Source organism: Papio anubis, chromosome X (assembly GCF_008728515.1).
Source record: "Papio anubis isolate 15944 chromosome X, Panubis1.0, whole genome shotgun sequence".
Lineage (NCBI taxonomy): Eukaryota > Metazoa > Chordata > Mammalia > Primates > Cercopithecidae > Papio > Papio anubis.
In genome coordinates this window covers 70,843,185-70,867,596 of record NC_044996.1, presented here as the reverse complement: position 1 = coordinate 70,867,596, position 24,412 = coordinate 70,843,185, and the positions used below count along the sequence as shown (strand labels likewise).

The following is a 24,412-nucleotide window of genomic DNA, read 5'->3' as shown; positions in this document are numbered from 1 at the left end:
AGGCTACTCAGGGGTCAGGGACCCACTTGAGCAGGCAGTCTGTCCATTCTCAGATCTCAACCTCCGTGTTGGGAGATCCACTGCTCTCTTCAAAGCTGTCAGACAGAGTCGTTTGCATTTGCAGAGGTTTCAGCTGCCTTTTTTTGTTGTTGTTGTTGTTTAGCTGTGCCCTGTCCCCAGAGGTGGAGTCTACAGAGACAGGCAGGACTCCTTGAGCTGCTGTGAGCTCCAGCGAGTTCGAGCTTCCTAGCTGCTTTGTTTACCTACTTAAGCCTCAGCAATGGCAGGTGCCCCTCCCCCAGCCTGGCTGCTACCTTGCTGGTAGATCACAGACTGCTGTGCTAGTAGTGAGGGAGGCTCCGTGGGCGTGGGACCCTCCCAGCCAGGTGTGGGATATAATCTCCTGGTGTGCCCGTTTGCTAAGATCCTTGGTAAAGCGCAGTATTGGGGTTGGAGTTACCTTATTTTCCAGGTGTTGTGTGTCTCAGTTCCCCTGGCTAGGAAAAGTGATTCCCTCCCCCTTGCGCTTCCCAGGTGAGGCGATGCCTCGCCCTGCTTCAGCTCTGGCTGGACGGGCTGCAGCAGCTGACCAGCACCGATTGTCCGGCACTCCCTAGTGAGATGAACCCAGTACCTCAGTTGAAAATGCAGAAATCTCCTGTCTTCTGTGTCACTCGCACTGGGAGTTGGAGACTGGAGCTGTTCCTATTTGGCCATCTTGCTCTGCCCCCCACATTTAAATCTTTTACATCCTAATTGTTGACATGCTTGATCTATTGATTTTTGGTAGAGGTATTTTAAGTTATCCTACTTTGGTTATAGATATATCAGTTTCCACGTTCAATTATGTGTATTTTAGCTTTATATATTTTTACCCTATATTATCAATCATATAAAATTATTGGTTCATTTATCTTCCTTTTAAAATTGTCTTTAATTTTAAAATTGTCTTTAATCCATCTTGAATTAATTTTTGTGTAAGGTGTAAGGAAGAGATCCAGTTTCAGCTTCCTGCATATGGCTAGCCACTTTTCCCAGCACTATTTATTAAATAGGGAATCCTTTCCCCATTGCTTGTTTTTCTCAGGTTTGTCAAAGATCAGATGGTTGTAGATGTGTGGCATTATTTCTGAGGGCTCTGTTCTGTTCCTTTGGTCTATATATCTGTTTTGATACCAGTACAATGCTGTTTCAGTTACCATAACCTTGTAGTATAGTTTGAAGTCAGGTAGTGTGATGCCTCCAGCTTTGTTCTTTTTACTTAGGATTGCCTTGGCAAAGTGGGCTCATTTTTGGTTCCATATGAACTTTAAAGTAGTTGTTTTTTTTTTCCAATTCTGTGAAGAAAGTCATTGGGAGATTGATGGGGATAGCATCGAATCTATAAATTACCTTGGGCAGTATGGCCATTTTCTTGATACTGATTCTTCCTATCCAGGATCATGGAAAATTCTTCCATTTGTTTGTGTCCTCTTTTATTTCATGGAGCAGTGTTTTGTAGTTCTCCTTGAAGAGGTCTTTTACATCTCTTGTAAGCTGAATTTCTATGTGTTTTATTCTCTTTGTAGCAATTGTGAATGGGATTTCACTCATTATTTAGCTCTCTGTTTGTCTGTTAATGATGAGTAGGAATGCGTGTGATTTTTGCATATTGATTTTGTATCCTGAGACTTTGCTGAAGTTGTTTATCAGCTTAAGGAGATTTTGGGCTTAGACAAGGGGGTTTTCTAAATGCACAATCATGTCATCTGCAAACAGGGACAATTTGACTTCCTCCTTTTCTAATTGAATACTCTTTATTTCTTTCTCTTGTCTGATTTCCCTTGCCAGAACTTCCAACACTATGTTGAATAGGAGTGGTGAGATAAGGCATCCTTGTCTTGTGCTCGTTTTCAAAAGGAATGCTTCTAGTTTTTGTCCATTCAGTATGATATCAGCTGTGGGTTTATCATAAATAGCTTTATTATTTTGAGATACATTCCATCAATACCTAATTCATTGAGAATTTTTAGCATGAAACACGTTGAATTTTGTTGAAGGACTTTTCTGCATCTATTGAGATAATCTTGTGGTTTTTGTCTTTGGTTCTGTTTATGTGATGGAATGCGTTTATTGATTTGCGTATATTCAACCAGCCTTGCATCCCAGGGATGACGCCTACTTGATTGTGTTGGATAAGCTTTTTGATGTGTTGCTGGATTTGGTTAGCCAGTATTTTATTGAGTATTTTTGCATCAATGTTCATCGAGTACATTGGCTTAAATTTCTCTTTTTTTGTGTGTGTCTTTGCCAGGTATTGGTATCAGGATGATGTTGGTCTCATAAAATGAGTTAGGGAGGATTCCCTCTTTTTCTATTGATTGGAATAGTTTCGGAAGCAATGGTACCAGCTCCTCCTTGTACCTCTGGTAGAATTCAGCTGTGGATCCATCTGGTCCTTCAGTTTTTTTTTGGCTGGTAGGCTACTAACTATTGCCTCAATTTCAGAGCCTGTTACTGGTCTATTCAGAGATTCAACTTCTTCCTGGTTGTCCTGGGAGAGTGTGTGTGTCCAGGAATTTATCCATTTTTTCTAGATTTTCTAGTTTATTTGCATAGAGGTGTCTATAGTATTCTCTAATGGTAGTTTGTATTTCCGTGGGATCGGTGGTGATATTCCCTTTATCATTTTTTATTGCGCCTGTTTGATTCTTCTCTCTTTTCTTCCTTATTAACTTTGCTAGTGGTCTATCAATTTTGTTGATCATTTCACAAAACCAGGTCCTGGATTCGTTGACATTTTGAAGGGTTTTTTCTGTCTCTATGTCTTTCAGTTCTTCTCTGATCTTAGTTATTTCTTGCCTTCTGCTAGCTTTTGAAGTTGTTTGCTCTTGCTTCTCTACTTCTTTTAATTGTGATGTTAAGGTGCCGATTTTAGATGTTTCCTGCTTTCTCTTGTGGGCATTTAGTGCTATAAATTTCCCTCTACACATTGTTTTAAATGTGTCCCAGAGATTCTGGTACATTTTTTCTTTGTTCTCATTGGTTTCAAAGAACATCTTTATTTCTGCCTTCAGTTCATAACTTTCCCAGTAGTCATTCAGGAGCAAGTTGCTCAGTATCCATGTAGCTGTGTGGTTTTGAGTGAGTTTCTTAATCCTGAGCTCTAATTTGATTTCACTGTGTTCTGAGAGACAGTTGTTGTGATTTCTGTTCTTTTACATTTGCTGAGGAGTGTTTTACTTCCAATTATGTGGTCAATTTTAGAGTAAGTGCGATGTGGTGCTGAGAAGAATATATATAGTGTTGATTTTGGATGGAGAGTTCTGTAGGTGTCTATTAGGTCTGCTTGATGCAGAGCTGAGTTGAAGTCATGGATAAAGTCTCCCACTATTATGTATGGGAATCTAAGTCTCTTTGTAGATCTCTAAGGGCTTGCTTTATGAATCTGGGTGTTCCTGTATTGGGTGCATATGTATTTAGGATAGTTAGCTCTTCTTGTTGAATTGATTCCTTTACCATTATGCAATGTACTTCTTTGCCTCTTTTCATCTTTGTTGGTTTAAAATCTGTCTTATCAGAGAGTAGGATTGCAACTCCTGTTTTTTTTCAATAAAATTCAAGAACGCTTCAGGTTAAAAACTCTCAATAAACTTGATATTAAAGGAGCACATCTCAAAATAATAAGAGCCATCTATGAAAAACCCACAGCCAATGTCATACTGAATGAGTAAAAGCTAGAAGCATTCCCTTTGAAAATCGGCATAAGACAAGGACACCCTCCCTCACCACTCTTATTCAACATTGTACTGGATGTCCTGGCCAGGAAAATTAGGCAAGAGAAAGAAATAAAGGACATTCAAATAGGATGAGAGGAAGTCAAACTATTCTTGTTTTCAGATGACTTAATCCAATATCTATTGGATTATCCACACCAAAACCCCATAATCTCAGCCCCAAAGCTACTTAAGCTGATAAACAACTTCAGCAAAGTCTCAGGATGCAAAATTAATGGCAAAAGTCACTAGCATTTCTATATACTAACAACAGTCAAGCCAAGAGCCAAATCAGGAAAGCAATTTCATTCACAATTGCCACAAAAATAATAAAATACCTAGGAATACAGCTAACCATGGAGGTGAAGGATCTCTACAAAGAGAACTACAAAACACTGCTCAGGGCCAGGCACAGTGGCTCATGCCTGTAATTCCAGCACTTTGGGACGCCAAGGTGGGCAAAGCACTTGAGGTCAGGAGTTCGAGACCAGCCTGGGCAACATGGTGAAACCCCATCTCTACTAAAAATACCAAAAATTAGCTGGGCATGGTGTTGAGTGCTTGTAGTCCCCGCTACTCAAGAGACTGAGGCAGGAGAATTGAACCCAGGAAGTGGAGGTTGTAGTGAGCCGAGATCATGCCACTGCACTCCAGCCTGGGCAACAAGGAAAGACTGCATCTCAAACAAACAAACAAACAAGCAAGCAAATAAACAAACACTGCTCAAAGAAATCAGAGATGACAAAAAAAAAAAAAGGAAAAATATTGCATAGTTAAAATAGCCATAGTGCCCAGGAAAGGTGGTTCAAGCCTGTAATCCCAGAACTTTGGGAGGCCGAGGTGGGTGGATCATGAGATCACGAGTTCGAGACCAGCCTGGCCAATATGGTGAAATTCTGCCTGTACTAAAAATACAAAACAAAACAAAACAAAAAAATTAACTTGGCGTGATGGCATGCGCCTGTAGTCCCAGCTACTCAGGAGGCTGAGGCAAAAGAATCACTTGAACCCGGAAGACGGAGGTTGCCGTGAGCTGAGACTGTACCACTACACTCCAGCCTGGGCGACAGAGCGATACTCCGTCTGGAAAAAAAAAAAAAAATTAAAAATAAATAAATAAAAAAAAATAAAAAATAAAAGGCCATAGTGTCCAAAGCAACTTCCAGATTCAATGCAATTTCTATTAAACTACCAATGACATTCCTCACAGAACTAGAAACAAAACAAAACAAAACTATAGTAACATTCACATGGGGCCAAAAAAGAGTCTGAATAATGAAGAAATTTTTAAGCAAAAAGAGCAAAGTTGAAAACATTATGCTACTATTATGCTACTCCACTTCATGCTATCCTATGGTAACCCAAGCAGCATGGTACTGGTGGAAAAAAAAAAGGCACACAGACCAGTGGAAAATAATAGAGAGCCAAAAAGTAAGGCTGTAAACCTACAAATATCTGCTCTTTCACAAAGCTGACAGAAACCAGCAATGGGGAAAGGACTCCCTATACCATAAATGGTGCTGGGATAACTGGCTAGTCATATACAGAAAATTGAAATGGTGCCACTTCCTTACACCATATACAAAAATTAACTTAAGAAGGATTAAATGCTTAAATGTAAAACCCAACACTATAAAAACCTAGACAATACCACTCTGGACATAAGAAAGAGCAAAGATTTTATGACAAAGACAACAAAAGCAACTGGTACAATAACGAAAATTGACAAATGGGATCTAATTAAATTAAAGAGCTTCTGGACAGCAAAAGAAACTATCAACAGAATAAACAGACAACCTACATAATACGAGAAAATATTAGCCAATTATGCATCTGACAAAGGTCTATTATCCAGCATCTACAAGGAACATAAACAAATTTTCTACAATAAAAAGAACCCTATTAAAATGAGCAAAAGACATGAACAGACAATTTTTTAAACAAGACACATACGTGGCCAACATGTATACAAAAACAAAGCTCAACATCACTGATCATTGGAGAAATGCAAATCAAAAGCACAATAAGATACCATCTCTCACCAGTAGAATGGCTATTATTATAAACTAAAGAGCTTCTGCACAGCAAAAAGAAACTACCATCAGAGTGAACAGGCAACCTACAGAATGGGAGAAAATTTTTGCAATCTACTCATCTGACAAAGGGCTAATATCCAGAACCTATAAAGAACTCAATCAAATTTACAAGAAAAAATCAAACAACCCCATCAAAAAGTGGGCAAAGGATATGAACAGACACTTCTCAAAAGAAGACATGCATACAGCCAACAGACACATGAAAAAATGCTCATCATCACTGGCCATCAGAGAAATGCAAATCAAAACCACAATGAGATACCATCTCACCCCAGTCAGAATGGCAATCATTAAAAAATCAGGAAACAACAGGTGCTGGAGAGGATGTGGAGAAATAGGAACACTTTTACACTGTTGGTGGGACTGTAAACTAGTTAAACTATTGTGGAAAACAGTATGGCGATTCCTCAAGGATCTAGAACTAGAAATACTATATGACCCAGCCATCCCATTACTGGGTATATATCCAAAGGATTACAAGGCATGCTGCTATAAAGGCACATGCACACATATGTTTATTGCAGCACTATTCACAATAGCAAAGACTTGGAATCAACCCAAATGTCCATCAGTGACCGACTGGATTAAGAAAATGTGGCACATACACACCATGGAATACTATGCAGCCATAAAAAAGGATGATTTCATGTCCTTTGTAGGGACATGGATGCAGCTGGAAACCATCATTCTCAGCAAACTATCGCAAGAACAGAAAACCAAATACCGCATGTTCTCACTCATAGGTGGGAATTGAACAATGAGATCACTTGGACACAGGAAGGGGAACATCACATACTGGGTCCTATTGTGGGGAGGGGGGAGGAGGGAGGGATAGCATTAGGAGATATATCTAATGTAAATGACTAGTTAATGGGTGCAGCACACCAACACGGCACATGCATACATAGGTAACAAACCTGCATGTTGTGCACATGTACCCTAGAACTTAAAGTATAATAATAATAATAATAATAATAATAATAATAAAAGAAAAAAAAAGAATGGCTATTATTAAAAAGTCAAAAATTAACATGCTGACAAGGTTGTGAAATAAAAGAAATACTTATACACTGTTGGTGGGAATGTAAATTAGTTTAATCATTGTGGAAAAGAGTGTGGGAATTCCTCAATGACCTAAAAGCACAAATACCATTCAACCCGGCAATCCCATTACTGGGTATATACCCAAGGGAATATAAATTGTTCTATCATGAAGACACATGCATACATATTTTCATTGTAGAATTATTAAAAATAACAAAGACACAAAATCAGCCTAAATGTCCATCAAAGGTACAGTAGATAAAGAAAATGTGGTACATATACACAATGGAATGCTATACAGTCATAAAAAGAGATTATATTATTTGCAGAAACATGGATGGAGCTGGAGGTCATTTTTCTTAGCAAATTAATGCAGGACTAGAAAACCAAATACCACATGCACTCACTTATAAGTGGGAGCTAAAGGATGAGAATACATGGACACATAGAGGGAAATAGCTGACACTGAGGCCTGTTGGAGGGTTAGAGGAAGGAGAGGGTCATACAAATAACTGAGTACTAGGCTTAATACATGAGTGATGAAATAATCTGTACAACAAACCTCCATGACACAAGTTTACCTATAAACAAACTTGCACATGTACCCCTGAACTTAAAATAAAAGTTAAATAAAAAGATTTAAATGTATAAAGATTTCACATACAATTGTAGATTTCTGCATAAAAAATAAAAAAGTAATTTGTAATATGAATGAAAAATGTTCTTGAGATAGACATTTTAAGAAAAACAAACAGAACTCTGGAAATGAAAGATTAGGGTATAGAACTACAAAATGCAATGGAAAGTTTTAACAAAACACTAGACCAAGTAGAAGAAAGAATTTCAGAGCATGAAGACAAGGTTTTTGAATCAGGCAAAAATAAAGAAAAAAGAATGAAAAGAAGTGAACAGCTTCCAGGAAATATGGAATTATGTAAAACATCCAAACCTAAGAATCATAGGTGTTTCAGAGGGGGGAAAGAAAGAATTTCAGACCATGAAGGCAAGGTTTTTAAATCAGGCAAAAATAAAGAAAAAAGAATGAAAAGAAGTGAACAGTCTCCAAGAAATATGGAATTATGTAAAACATCCAAACCTAAGAATCATAGGTGTTTCAGAGGGGGGAAAAAAGCTTGGAGAACATATTTGAATGAATAATTAAGGAAAGTGTTCATGGCCTTGCTAGAGACTTGATATGCAAATACAAGAAGCTGAAACAACTGCTGGGAGATTCACAGCAAAAAGAACATTACCAAGGCATATAGTCATCAGATTATCTGAAGTCAACATGAAGGAAATAATTCTAACAGCAGTGAGACAGAATAATCAAATACTTTATAAAAGAAAACCTATCAGACTAACATCAGAGTTCTCAGCAGAAATCTTACAAGCCACAAGGGATTGGAATCCTATATTTAGTCTCCTGGAATAGAATAACTGTGAGCCAATAATTCCGTATTCAGCCATATTAAGTTTCTTAAATGAAGGAGAAATAAAATATTTCCCAGTAAAGCAAATGCTGAAGCAATATGTCACTGCTAGGCCAGCCCTATAAGAAATGCTCAAAGGTGTTCTAAACATCAACATGAAAGATTGATACACACCAGTATATAAATACATGAATTTCAAATTTGAAAGCAAAGCTGTTATTTTATGAATTGAGTAGAAATTAATCACTTCACCTAGCCATTTCCATCATACCTGCAGATTCATCATTTCTCTGGATCAAGGCCTGAGTCTCAGCTTGCAGGACATTATGTTAAACAAAATAAGTCACTTACAGAAAGATAAATACCACATGTTCTCACTCAGATGGGAACTGAAAACATTTTTGAGTTCACAGAAGTAGAGAGTAGAATTGTGGGTATAGGGGCTGGGAAGAGTAAGGAAGAAGGGAGCTTTGGGAGATATTGGTTATTGAATACAAAATTATAGCTAGCAGGAGAAATGCACTCTGATATTCTGCCACACTGTAGGGCAAATGTGGTTAGTTATAAATTACTGCATATTTTCAAAAAGCTAAGAGAAGATTCTGAGATTTCCCATCCCTAAGATATAATAAATGTTAGAGATGATGGATGTGCTAATTACCCTGATTTGATCATTACACATTGTATTCACGTATCAAAATACATGAACAAAATACTACTCTGTAGGCCATAACTATGTACAATTATTACATGTCAACTGAAAGTAAAGAGTAAAAGGAATAAATCAACCAAAAATAAAAATGCCTGCAAGTATGAAACACTCAGGTCTTATGTAACAGTAGCACAATGAAGAAAATAAAGCAATTAGGTAACAATCAACATGAGGACTGGAACAGTACCTCACCTATCAATATTCACTTTGAATGTAAATGATTTAAATGCCCCACTTAGAAGATATAGATTGGCAGAATGGATTAAACACACACACACACACACACACACACACATGAAACATCTGTTGCCTTCAAGCAACCCACCTAACACATAAAGATTCTTTTAGATTCAAGGTAAAGAAGTGGGAAAAAAAATTCTATGCAAATGGTAAATAAAAGTGAGCAGGAGTAGCTCTTCTCGTATCAGGCAAAAGAAACTTAAAATCAACAGCAGACAAAGAAGGTCATTATAAAATAATATAGTCAAATAAGGTCATTATATGATGATAAAGGGATCGATTTCAGAAGAAGATATAACAACCTTAAATATATATGCACCTAATACCAGAGCTCACAGATTCATAAAACAAATACTGCTAGACATAAAAAAGATATAGGCAGCAATACAGTAATAATGAAGGAGTTCAACACTCCATTAACTGCACTAGAGAGATAATTGAGGCAGAAAGTTAACAAATAAATACTGGAATTAAACTGGACTCTAGAACAAATGGACCTAGCAGGAATTTACATAATATTCTACCTAAAACCTGAAAAAGGTACATTTTTCTTATCAGCACATGGAATATTCTCCAAGATAGGCCATATGATAGGCCACAAAACAAGCCTCAATAAATTTTAAGAAAATCAAATTTATGTAAAGTATCTTATCAGGCCACAGTGAAATAAAAGTAGAAATCAGTTCCAAGAGGAGCTCTCAAAACTATACAAATACATGGAAATTAATCTGCTCCTGAATACTGTTTTGGTCTATAATAAAATCAAGATGAAAATTTACACAGTTGCCAAAATGAATGGTAACAGTAATACAGGTTATAAAAATCCCTGGGATAGAGCAATAACAGTGCTAAGAGGAAAATTTATACTGCTAATTTCCTACATCAAAGAAACAGAAAGATCACAAATTGACAAGCTAATGTCACACCACCACGAACTAGAGAAACTACGACAAACCAAACCCAAAGCTAGCAGAAAAGAAATAGCAAAGATCAGAACAGAAATAAATGAAATTGAAGAAAAAGTTACAAAGGATCAATAGAATAAAAAGTTGTTTTTTTGAAAAGATAAAATTACCAAACTACTATGTAGATTAAGCAAGAGGAGAGAAGATTCAAATAAGATCAATCAAAAATGCAAATGGAGACATTACAATGGATATCACAGAAATATGAAAGATCATCTGAAACTACTATGAACACTTTTATGTACACAAACTATAAAATCTAGAGGGAATGAATAAATTCCTTGAAATAAACATCCTCACAAGCTTGAATCAGGAATAGATAGAAACCCTGAAGAGACCAACAGAAAGCATAGTGATTAAATCTGTAATAAAAAAAATCTTCCAACAAATAAAAGCACAGTACTGGAGAGATGCATAATTGAATTCTACCAGACATTTAAAGAACTTGCACACAAAAGCTATATGATCATTTTAATAGATGCAGAAAAAGCATTTGACAAAATCCAAAGTTACTCCATGATAAAAACCTTCAACATACTAGGCATAGACGGACATATCTCAAATTAATACAAGCCATATATGACAAACCAACAGCCAACATCATACTGAATGGGGAAAAGTTGAAAGTATTCTCCCTATGATCTGGAATAAAGCAAAGATGCTCACTTCTATTTAGCATAGTAATAGAAGTCCTAGGCGGAGCAATCAAACAAGAGAAAAAAATAAAGGGCATCCAAATTGGAAAAGAGAAAGCTAACCTATCTCTGTTTGTTGATGACATTATCTTATACCTGGAAAACCGTAAATACTCCTCCAAAAAACTCTTAGATGTGATAAATGAATTCACTAAGGTCTCAGGTTAAAAATGTATGTATACAAATCTGTAGCACTGCTATATACCAATAATGACCAAGATGAAAATCAATTCAAGAAGTCAATTCCATTTACACTAGCTGCAAAAAGCAAAACAGAACAAAACAAAACAAACTAGTATATACGTAACCAAGGAAGTGAAAGATCTCTACAAGGAGAAATATAAAAACACTGCTGGAAGAAATCAGAGATGTTACACACAAATGAAAAAACATTCCACGTTCATGGATTGGAATAATCAACATTGTTAAAATGACCACATTACTCAAAGAAATACACACATTATATGAGATTTCTATCGAAACACCAATGTCATTTTTCAGAGAATTAGGAAAAAATAAGTTCTAAGATTCATATGGAACCAAAAAAGTGCCCAAGTAGCTAAAGCAATTCTAAGTAAAAAGAACAAAGCTGGAGGCATTCCGTGACCCAAATTAAAATTATACTGTAAGTTTATAGTAATCAAACCTGCATGGTACTGGTATAAAAGTAGATACATAGACCAATGGAACTGAATAGAGAACCCAGAAATAAAGCCCAACATCTATAGCAACTGATCTTTGACAAAACAGACAGAAACATACACTAGGAAAATAACTATTCAATAAATAGTGCTCAGAAAATTGAATAGTCAGTGGCAGAAGAATATGACTGGTTCCCTATCTCTTACCATATACAAAAACTAATTCAAGATGGATAAAAAACTTAAATCTAAGACCTGAAGCTATAACAAAGCCAGAAGGTCACATAGGAAAAGCTCTTCTGGATATTGGATTAGGCAAATAATTTATGACTAAGATCCCAAAAGCAAATGTGATAAAAATAAAGAATAAATAAGCGGGAATTAACCAAACTAAAAAGCTTCTGCACAGCAAAAGAAATAACAAGAAAGTAAATAGTCAACCTACAAAATGGGGGAAAATATTTGCAGTCCATATGTCCAACAAATAACTAATATCTAAAACCTTTAAGAAACTCAAATCAGCAAGAAATAAATGAATAATTTCATTAAATAGTAGGCAAATGACATGACCAGACATTTCTCTAAAGAAGATATACAAATGAGTAACAAACATATGAAAAAATGTTCAACATCACTAATGATCAGGGAAATGCAAATTAAACCACAATGAGCTAACACCTTACCCCAGCCAGAATGACTATTATTAAAAAGTCAACAATAGATGTTGGTGTGGATTTGGTGAAAGGGAAACGCTTATAGACTGTTAGTGGAATGTAAATCAGTACAACCTCTATGGAAAACAGCATGGAGATTTCTCAAATAACTAAAAGTAGATCTACCACTCAACCCAGCAATCCCACTGCTAGGTGTCTACTCAAGGGAAAATAAGTTGTTATATACAAAAGACACCTGCACATGTATGTTTATTGCAGCACGATTTACAGATGCAAAGAGTTGGAATAAACCGAAATGTCCAATAACCTATGAGTGTGTGTATATATACACATACGTGTATATATATACATATGTATAGGAAGAATATATATATGATGAGATATTACTCAGCTATAAAGCAGAATGAAGAAATAATATATTTTGCAGCAACTTAGATGGAGCAGGAGGCCATTATCCTAAATGAAGTAACTCAGGAATAGAAAACCAAATACCACACGTTCTCCCTTAAAAATGGGAGCTAAGCTATGGGTACATGAAGGTATACAGAGTGGTACGATGGACATTGGAGACTGAGAAGTGGGGAGCTTGGAAGGGTGGTGAGGGATGAAAAATTATCTGTTGGGTACAGTGTACAATATTCTGGTGATGGGTACACCTAAAGCCGAGACTTCACCACTACATGATCCACCCAAGTAATGAAAAGTCACTTGTACCCCTAAAAATATTTAAATAAATTAATAAAACCTAAAACGTTAAAATGTGCAAAGGACAAAATATAATAAAAGTGGCAAAGTTTATGTAATATATATTTTACTACAAGAAAGAAATTACCTGTGAAATTTTCTACACCTTTTTTTGGTTTTGTTTTGTTTTTGGCCAAAGTCTACCTATTGCTTATCTCTAATATCATCCCTGAATAATTAATCTCTGTTTAGCTCTCAAGTTTGACAGTTTGACTCTTAATATTTGCCTTAGTTCCCGTTTTTCTGATCCCAGTGTTGAGCCCTTGCCATTCTGCCTCCAGGATAATTCTGACACTTGACTTTCTTCTCATGTAATTGTAGCTTACCATTCTAACCAAAGCCCTGAAGAATCAGACAAACAGTACGTATTTCCTACCTAACATTCCCAAGAGGTAAAAGGAATCAAATGCTTTCTTTGTGCCACTACTGCTTGTTGTAAAAATCATTCGTTTTTGTATCAATGACACTATATTGAAATATCTGCTCCTGTGCTTTATTCCCTATTAGCTGTTAACTTCTTGAGGACAGGGAAAATAAATTCAAACATTTCAGAAATAACTAAGTTTATACATTTTTATTTTTTTTCACAGTGGGTTTTATTTTAGATCTTTTTATAAATAAGAAAATAAAATGAAATACTTAGAACCTGTTCTGATTTTTCTGATTTTCACCACAAGAGGGAACCATCAGAATTTATATCACAGAGAAGGACAAAAAGAAAAAAAGAAAAAAAATTGAAGCCAAGTCTGTGAGAATTGATACAATTTTCAATTGTACTCAAGTAAATAAACACTGAATAAAAATGTATTATGTATTGCTTGGAACAGAAACAGGGACTTAGACTTTCGCTGTTCTAGGCCTCTATCTCCTATTTTAAATTAAGACCAAATATATTTTTCAGGAAATATTTTTTAGGATAGATCAATATAATTATATATAAAACATTTAAAGTAAATATTGAGTGTTTCAAAAAGTAAAACGTACTTATTGTCAGTCTCACCAAAAGGATCTTCATAGTTGTGTTTTTAAACTTTTTTTTTATTATTCTGACATCTAAAACAGAAAATCCTTCAAACTTGCTCACGAAATGGGACCCTATGAATTATCGCCAATTTTGTTAGTTTAGGAAAATCCAGGAAAGCTAAAAAACTGCCTCTTCCAAATGTTTAGAGAGTGAAACGCCTTTTTATAATTTTAATGAAGGCATTATTAATTTGAATGGTCCAATCAGCTAATATCATCTGGTGTTTATTTCTTTCCTTTTTTTAAACCATTGAACAAATAATTATTGAATGCTTATCAATTGCAAGGCATTACTTTTAAAAGATACAAAGACACAGAAAGATAAATGTCAGATGCTCTCGCTCATATATGTAATCTTAAAAAGTTAATCTCAGGGAAGTACCGTAGAATGGTCATTACAGAGGCTAGGGTGGTTAGGAGGAAGGGGAAGTAGAGGAGATGTTGGTTGGGAGATAGGAAGAATATATGCAAGAGATCTATTGTACAGCAAGGTGACTATATTTAACCATAATATATTGTATTCTTGACAAATGCTAAGAGAGTGCATGTTAAGTGTTCTCATCACAAAAATGAGAGCAATGTGAGGTAATACGTTACTAGCTAGATTTAACCATTCGACAATATATGTAAACTTCAAAATATCATGTTTTACATGATAAATGTATACAGTTTTATCAAAAGAAAAAATGAATTAAATAACATAAAGGCACAAAGAAATAACTTATGATTCTAGAATCCCTTGGATTCCTGACGTTCTGCTAGTTCTGCTTTGCCATTCCTCATCCTTGGGAAATACTCATTTTGTGCATATATACCTGGGCCTCTCAAAGTTGCTCAAAAATATCACAAATCTTATATCTTTGTCCCGTTACAAATGCACGCCATTTAAAATATAATAGCATTTTTTTGCAACAAAATAAGACTTTTTAATAATAAAATCCATAAGCTGATGACACGAGGGCCAGATTTGACCTACAGACTTTTAAAATTTTGAATGTTTTGCTTAACAGTCCGAATGTTCTAGCTTTCTTAAAAAAGAAAAATCTGGCAGCACTAAATTTCTAATTAATTAATGACAACAGTTGGCAGGAGTTGAAAAGTCATTGTAACCTTTAGATATAACATTGTCTAATATTTCAGTTCCAAGAAATATCTGTGGATGATATTTGAGTCAATTAGCTCATTTTTATGACTATTCTGGCCATTGTAAGCTGTTTATCATTCTCTAGTTTATATGTTGTCTCAGTATAACATCAGTGGCCGGTCCTCTCAAGATAATAACTCAGCACTCTTAACCAATGACCAATATCTTTCTTAGGAAATGAAGGTGAAATATCTAAAATAGGCAATTTCAGAGACAGACAGTAGATTAGCGGTCACCAGGGGCTGAGGGTAGATGATGGTGGTGAGGAGTTACTGCTTAATGGTTATGAGTTTCCGTTTCGGGTGGTATAAATGTTTTGGAAACAGCAGTTATGGTTGCAAAATGTTGTGAATGTAATTAATGCCATTAAACTGTATAATTAAATATGGTTAAATTGGCAAATTGTATGTAATATATATTTAAATACAGTAAAGAAATCATCTCTGACCAACAGCAAAAGAAAACTAGGTATGAGGTCATATTGCTTCTTTCTTGTGCACCTCTGTGTTCAACTGTCCTTTTCTCTTTTTTGTCCATTTTACAGATAGTGCGGCAGACCTCACCAAAACCAGAGGCTGCTCAAATTGTGGTAGACCCCATCCATACAAGTATCCTTCTTGCTGCTCCTTGTAACCTAAAGGCAGCTCTCACCAACATAATGGGTGGCACAGGCAAGAACATATATCAAAGTCAGAACATGTTAAACCTGCAATCCTTTGTTAGTTCTCTCATCCATAATAGACTACTTAAGATCAGTAAGTTCTACCCATGATTGAATCTCTATTACCCTTAAAGACCAGTTACAAGATAATGCCTCTCTAAAACTATTTCCTCTGTATTATTAACTCCCTATGACACTGCACACACCCTTACCCCAGCTCTTTTCACCATTACCACTGGCCTTCATCCCTGCCATGCTACTGTTCCTTTGTGAACAGATCTCTTTACATTCTAAATTCTTATCACAGAATAATTTATCTTCCTTTGCTTTAACAAACATTGTTCTTTCACGGGATAAATAAAAATATTCTCTAGTGGGCGTTATCTTTAATTTCACCATTCATATGGAATTGGACTGTGATGTGGAGATGGGATTCTCTTCACATGTTTCAATAATTACTCTTTCCCTTTTATGTAAGAAACATCTCTTCTCTTGATGTTTATACTATTTGATTATATCAGTCCTATGCCCCTTTATATAGTGCCTTGTTTGTAATGTAGAGGGTGGGGTAAAAGGAGATGTTAAAGATAAACTGTTCTATTTACTTTATCTTAAAGAATGGGTTACCATTATTTATCTAACCACTCACTTATGAAGATCTGATGTGATACCTTCTTTTCCCGTACCTTTATGCAATTCAATTAATTGCAAAGTAAAGTTTATTTTACTACTAAAGGTACATATGGAATCCTATGACTTTTTCTATCTTATCAGGAAATTTGTAATAATTCTACTATGAGGCATTGTTTCCAATACAGAGTCCTTATATTTTTATCAACGTCTCTAATCTAAATTGATTCTATGTAACTCTTTATCTACTGTATTGTTTCTCTTTAACTCAAAATATGTTTAACTCTATTCTAACTTTAGAATTATTTAACTTCATCCTTATGTTGTCTTTTTATTCACAGATTCAACAGATATTATTGATCATCAACTACAATCTAGGCACTGTGACAAAAACTGAGCTCTATATCTTTATCTCTTTTCTTGTTTTTCTTATCTGATACCTAGATTGGTATTTTATTCATTTTTTGACCTTCCATTTTTACATATATTGTCTTATTAATACATTCATTTGTTTCCATTATTGTCTTTAGGTATATGACTCCATATCTATACTCAACTCTTCTCTTGAGTTTCATGTTGTCATTTCAAAGTCCCCGCTTAATAATCTGCTTGGATAGTCTCAGAGAAACTTCAAGAAAAATATGCAGTCTGAATCAGGTTGATTGCCTGATAAAACAAACAATAATTTCCTAGATTCCAAATGATTTTAAAATGTTGGAACTATCAGACCAAAACTTTTTTTTTTTTTTGGCAGATTGACAAGGTAGACATGTATTTCTAGCAATTATCTGAGAATGTATTGGTAGTGACAAGATATTCATTTACTTGTAGCAATTACTCTACATCTGTTGGCTGAAACAACTTTATATACTTAAACATTTTTTTCTCTATGTTTATTGTTCTTAAAAATTGCATGGAATTTAACTAACTGGAATGTCAAATTGTTGATGATACACCTCAGAGGATAAGCAAGGTTGAGGTTGGAATAGGCGTGAATCAGGAATTAATTCTAGTCCCTAATTTCCATGAAGCATAGAACTTATCGTTCATTGTATTCATTAGAAATTAGTTTCAGTTTCTCCTAACACTGTTTATTTTATTTTGTGATGGAGCTCTTATAATAATACATAATTATCATGATTTAGTGTATATTTCCTTTATGAAACTTTTATTTTCTTCTACTTTTATTTTAGGTTCTAGGGGGTACGTGTGCAGGTTTGTTACATAGATAAATTTTGTGTTGCTGAGGCTTAGTGTATGAATGGTCCTGTTACCTAGATAGTAAGCATAGTACATAATAAGTTGCCTTCCAGCCCACATTCTTCTCCCATTCTCCCCTCTCAATCAGTCTCCAGTGTCTATTGTTACCATCTTTGTGTTCACGTGTATTGTGGTATTTGATTTTCTCTTGTTGCATTAGTTCACTTAAGATAATGACCTTCAGCTGCATTTTTGTTTATGCAAAGGACATGATTTCATTTTTTGTGGTTGTGTAGTATTCCATGGTGTATATGTACCACATTTCCTTTAACCAGTCCACTGTTGATGGGTATCTTGGTTGATTCTATTGCTGTTGTGAATAGGGCTGTGATGAACATATTAGTGCATGTGTCTTTTTGATATAATTACTTATTTTCTTTGGGGCGTATATCCACTAGTGGCATAACTACATGGAATGGTAGTTTTGTTTTAAGTTATCTCAGAAATCTCGAAACTGCTTTCCACAGTGGATGACCTAGTTTACATTTTCACCAGCAGGATATAAGTGCTCCCTTTTCTCTCCAACCTTGCCAGCATATGTTGTTTTTTGACTTTTTAGTAATAGCCATCCTACTAGTATGATATTCTGTCTCATTGTGAGTTTGATTTGCATTTGTTGAAATATGACTGACACACAAATGCTATACATATTTAATGTGTATGCAACTTGATACATTTGGAGATAAGGATACACTTGTGAAGTCATCAGCACAATCTATATCATAAACTTATCACCTCCAATATCTTCTTCCTGCTGTCTTTACTTAATATTATTATTATCATTACTATTATTATTAATAATATAAAAACACTTCACATTAGATCTAAACTCCTTGCAAATTTTTAAGTCAACAATACACTATTGTTAACTATAGGCACTATGCTGTACAGTTCATCTCTGGAATTTATTTATCTGGTGTAACCAAAACTTAGTACCCTATAACATAATAGCTATTCTAACTGTGTTTCATGAGGTAGAGGCAGACATATTTGCCATAAATAGAAAGATAGAAGTTATCAGATAAAACATAAAATATAATACAAGAACAAAATGGAATATTTAGAACAAAAAAATTCAATATCAGCAATTTTAAAAATTTACATGGGAAAGAATCAGGGACACTAAAAAGAAAATCACTAGATCACCAGAAATTATCCAAATTGTATAAGGGAGAATAATAAAGATTGAAAACATGAGCAGTGGGACTTGTGGAACACTATGCAAAAGTAATTAGAATTCTAGAAGAAGAAGAGAAGGAGATTGAAGTGGAAAATTTATCTGAAGACATAATGACCAAAATCCTCTCAAATGTAGGGAAAAGTATACATTCACAGATTCAAGAAATTCAACAGTATTCAAATAGAATAAATTCAGAAGGGGCTATGTCTATACACATCACAATTAAACTGCTGAAAACCAAAGCTAAAGAAAAAAAACCTTTAAATCTTCCCCCCAAAATAATAAATTACACACAGTGGAACAAGAGTTCAAACATTGTAGAAGTCTCATCAGAAACGATGAAGTCCAGAAAACAATGGAACAAAATCTTTGAAGTTAAAAAGAAAAGAAAAAATGTCAACCATGCATTCTATTTTCCTAGCACATCAGGAATAAACAATGCCATTATCAGATGAAGGAAAACTAAGAGATTTCATCACTAATAGACCTACTCTACAAGAAATACTAAAGTTATTTGTGAATATCAAAAGAAGCTTGAATCTTCTGGAAGGAAGGAAGAACAATTGAAATGGTATATATCTACCGAACTATATAAAAGACTATTTTCTCTTAAGTTCTTAAAATATACACAACTTTAGAAAGTAAATATAACATAGTTTTGTGTGGTTTTCTGTGTATGAAAACATAATATTTTGACAATTGTAACAATAACATCAATAAAGAGAAACTAGTTGCAAGATTTCTACATTTGGGGATAAATGGCACAATATTAACTTTAAGTAGACTGTGAATTGTTAAGTATGTTTATTGGAAATCATTAAGCAACCACTGAAAAACTACACACAGGGATATAGTAAATAGGCTCATATAAAAATAAAAATAAAAGTATGCAAATATTTTAAATATTTAAAAAGAAAATACAGAAGGAAAAATAGAGGAATAACTAAACATAAGGGACAAAGAGAAAATAAATAATACAATGGTTAGCATGTTCTCACTTATAAGTGGGAGCTGAACAATAAAAACACATGGACACAGAGAGGCGAACAACACCTACTGGGGCCTTTGTGGGGGGCAGGAGGAGGGAGAGCATCAGGGAAAATAGCTAATGCTTGTGGGGCTTAATATCTAGATGATGGGTTGAGAGGTGCAGCAAAGCACCATGGCACACGTTTCCCTATATAACAAACCTGCACGTCTTCCACAGGTATCCCAGAACTTAAAGTAAAATACAGATTTTTAAAAAAGATTTGTAGCTGAAACCTCTGTTAAGCCTTGTAGTTAAGCAAGGCTGATAATCCTAGCAGTCAAAGGGACAGACTCTTTTGTCTATCTGGTTTATTCCTGTATTCCCAGAGCCTAGGGGAATACGATATGTTCAATGCTAAATAAATGTTGACTAAATGACATTTTTGTTACTCCATTAATAATAATAATAATAATAATAATAATAACACGATGGTTAACCTAAAGTAAAAATATTACTATTTAGATTACATTTTAATGGTCTAAACCGCAGGTGTCCAACATTTTTTCCCTGGGCCACATTGGAAGAATTGTCTTGGGCCACACATAAAATACACTAACACTGACAATAGCCGATAAGCTTTTAAAAAAAAAAAATCTTGCATAAGTTTAGTTACATCTACCACCACAGGTAAGCAAATAAATCTTGTATTCAAAGAGTTGGACACCTGTGCAAACACATAAATTAAAAGGTTGCCACTGACAGAGTGGAAAAAAGCAAGACTCTACTATATCTGTCTCTAAGAGACACACTTTCAATATAAGTATACAAATAGATTAAAGGTAAATATAGAAAAATGATGTCTTACAAATATTAAGCATAAGAAGGCTAGAGCAATATTTTAGTATCAGATAAAATATATTTCAAGACAAAGGTTACAGAGATAAAGACACTTCGTAATGATAAACATGATGATGTATTAGGAAGCCATACAATTATAAATGTGTATGTGCATGCTGAAAACAGAGCACACTAAGATAGAATATTTGCAACACAGACATTAGACACAAGACTTATATCTGGAATATATAAATATATCTTTCTACTCAATAAGAAAACAAAGCATCCAAGAAGGAAATGGGCAAAATATTTGAATACACGATACAATCATGAGCCACATAACTAATTTCAGCCAAAAACAGACCACATAAATGACAGTGGTCCCATAAGACTATAATAGAGCTGAAAATGTTCTTATTACCTAGTGACATCCTAACCATTGTAACATTGTAGCACAATATATTGTTAATGTGTTTGTGGTGATACTAGTGTAAACAAATATACTGCACTGCCATTGATATAAAAGTATAATATAAAAGTTAGGTACAGTATATAACACCTGATAATAACAAATGACTGTTACTGGTTTATGCATTTATTATACTATATTTTTATTGTATTTTAAAGTGTATTCCTTCTATTAATACTTATAAAATAAGTTAACTGTGAACCTTCTCAGACAGATTCTTCAGTGATATGCCAGAAGAAGACATTGTTATTATAGAAGAAGAAAGCTCCACAAATGTGATTACCCCTGAAGATCTTCTCGCGGGACAAGATGTGAAGAGGGAAGGCAGTTATATTGAGTATCTTGAACCTGTGTAGGCTTAAACTAATATATGTGCTTGTGTCTTGTTTCTAATAATAAAAGTTGAAAAGTTTAAAACAATAAAAATTAAAAATAGCAAACAAATCTTATAGAATAAGGGTATAAAGAAATATATTTTCGTGCAATTTTACAATGTATTTGTGTTTTCAGCTAAGTGTTATTACAAGAGTCAAAAGTTAAAAAAATTAAAAACTTTATAAAGTAAAAAAGTTACAGTAAGTTAATGTTATTATTGAAGAGAGAAACTTTTTTAATTTAGTCTAGCCTAAGTATACAGTGTTTATAAAGTCTACAATAGTGTACAATAATGTCCTAGGCCTTCACATTCACTTACCACTTACCAACTGACTCATAGCTACTCTCAGTCCTATAAGCTCTATTCACAATTGTAAGTGTTTTATGCGGGTGTATCGTTTTTTCACCTTTTATACCATATTTTCATTGTGTTTTTTCTATGTATAGATACATAAATATTTACCATTGTGTTAAAATTGCCTACAGTATTTAGTACAGCAACATGCCATATGTGTTTGTAGTCTAGGAGCAATAGGCTATATTACATAGCCTGGGTGTGTAGCAGGCTAAACTATCAAAGTTTGTTTAAGTATATTGTATGATGTTCACATAATGACAAAATAGCCTCAGGATACATTTTTCAGAATGTATCCCTATTGTTTAATGACACATGATTTATAGATAAAAATAAATGTAAATAGCCAATAAGCACATGAAAAGATGCTTAAAATCATTAGTCATTGGGGAAATGTAAATCAAAATCACAATAAGATACCATTACATGTCCATTAAAGTGTCTGAATTTTTCTTCTAAAGATCATTCCAAATTCTGTCAAGGATGTAAAGGAACACTGATACACTGTTGATAAAAATGTAAACTGCTACGGTGACTTTGGAAAACAGTTTGGCATGTCCACATGTTTTTAAAAACACATTTTACCATATGATCCAGTGATAACATTGCCCAGTATTTACTTAAGATAAAAGAAAGCATATTTTCATACTTATATATGAATATTAATAGCAACTTAATCTGTAATAGCAAAAAACTTGAAACTATCCAAATGTTCATTAACAGGTGAATACATAAACAATTGTGGTATTCCCACAATGAAATACTACTCAAAAAGAAAAAAGATTGATATACATGACAATATGAATAAATATTAAAAGATTCAATTCACACTAAATTCTAGAAAATGCAAACTAATCTCTAATGAGAGAAAACATATCAGTACTTGTCTTATAAAAAATGACTGTTATGCATCTAAGATGTACTAACTCAGTTCTAGGTTCTACATGCCCATCAGTGAACAGTACAAATGAGTGCCATACAATCCTGGAACTTAGTGCACTGAGCAGTGGAAGAGGCAGAAAATTAACAAATAAGCAAAAGTCAGCAAAAAATTACAAATTGTGGTATATTACTGTGAAAAAAAATAAAAGAATGAAGAATAGATAATACTGTGGTGTGCCAGGACTTACTTTAAATCTGATGGTCAGGGATACCTTTTCTGAGTAGCTAGCAGTAAACTGAGACCTGAAGAATGAGAAGGGGCTGACTATGCAAGAGTTGAGGGAAAAGACATTCAGTAGATGAAAGAACATATTCAAAATTCTGAGTTGGGAAAGAACTTCTCCTAGAGAATTTAAGTAAAGGCCACTTTACTGAACTCAGACATTAATGTGTGCAATGAGGCACAGAAGTAGTCCTAGGCAAGATCATGTAGGAATTTGTAGATATAAATTCTATTTCCAATGCAATGGTAAATAATGAGGGCTTCAAGCAGGGTGATGGCATGATCATATTCCAGCTTTAAAAGATTAATATCTCACTCTTGTGGAGGACTCTAAGGAAGCAAAAAATTGTAATCAGGGAGAATAGTTACTCTTACAGTACACGTTTGTTAACAGAAACACAAGGAACTCTTGACAATGTTTGCCTTTGAGTGCTAGAATGAGGAAAAGGCAGATGAAAAGAAGAATATGGTTGCTTTTTATTTAATATCTTTATGTATTGTTTGGACTGGTAAAAAGTGTTTTATTTATTGGTACTGGGTATGAGAAGCAAGTTTTATGTGTCTTTGTAAGAGGAAAGTAAAATGAGAAACAAAAGGTCAAATTGATATTTTACTGTAAAAATGTTTGACAAATGTCTTTCTTGAAATTGTCTTTTTAAAACTTATCTGATACTACTCCTATGACATTGTCCTAAGCAAATAAATGCAGGAACAGAACAAAAAACACCACATGTTCCCACTCGTAAGTAGGAGCTAATCATTGAGTACACATGGACACAAAGAAGAGAACAATAGACACTGGGGCCTACTTGAGGGTAGACGTTGGGAGGAGGGTGAGGATTAAAAACTACCTATCATTATTATACTGATTACCTGGGTGGCAAAGATCTTGTTTCTTTTGAGTTAATTTTCAAGTAATCTATCTTCAAGTTCACATATTCATTCTTCTGCTTCATCAGTTCTTCTGTTTTTGCTATTTATTGCTTTTTCATTTTATTCATTGTGTTCTTCAACTCCAGAATTTATTTTTAATGATTTCAGTATACCTCTGTTATATTTTTATTTTGTTTATTGTTTCTCTAATTTCATTAATTTGTGTGCCCACATTTTCTAGTTCACTGAGCTTCTTTATAACAATTATTTGAAATTTTTTGTCAGGGCATTTTTATATCTCCATTACTTGTGGGTCTTGGTTATGTCCTTTCTTCTGTTGGGTGTGGGTTGGGTTTGTTCTTCTTTCTCTAGTTCTTTGAGGTGTGACCATAGAATGTCAGCCTGTGCTCTTTCAGTCTTTTAGTTGTAGGTGTTTAGGGCTGTGAACTTTACTCTTAGCATCATCTTTACTGT

General features: G+C 34.4%; 1 long non-coding RNA gene across 1 annotated transcript in view; it reads left to right on the top strand.

Moving 5' to 3' along the window:
- LOC103880790 overlaps positions 1-21,580 on the top strand; it is a 133,729-nt gene extending 112,149 nt beyond the window's left edge. The window contains exon 5 of the long non-coding RNA XR_642018.4: positions 21,385-21,580. This is a non-coding gene — a long non-coding RNA (uncharacterized LOC103880790). The remainder of the gene's footprint in view (positions 1-21,384) is intronic.
- The last annotated feature ends 2,832 nt before the right edge of the window (positions 21,581-24,412 follow it).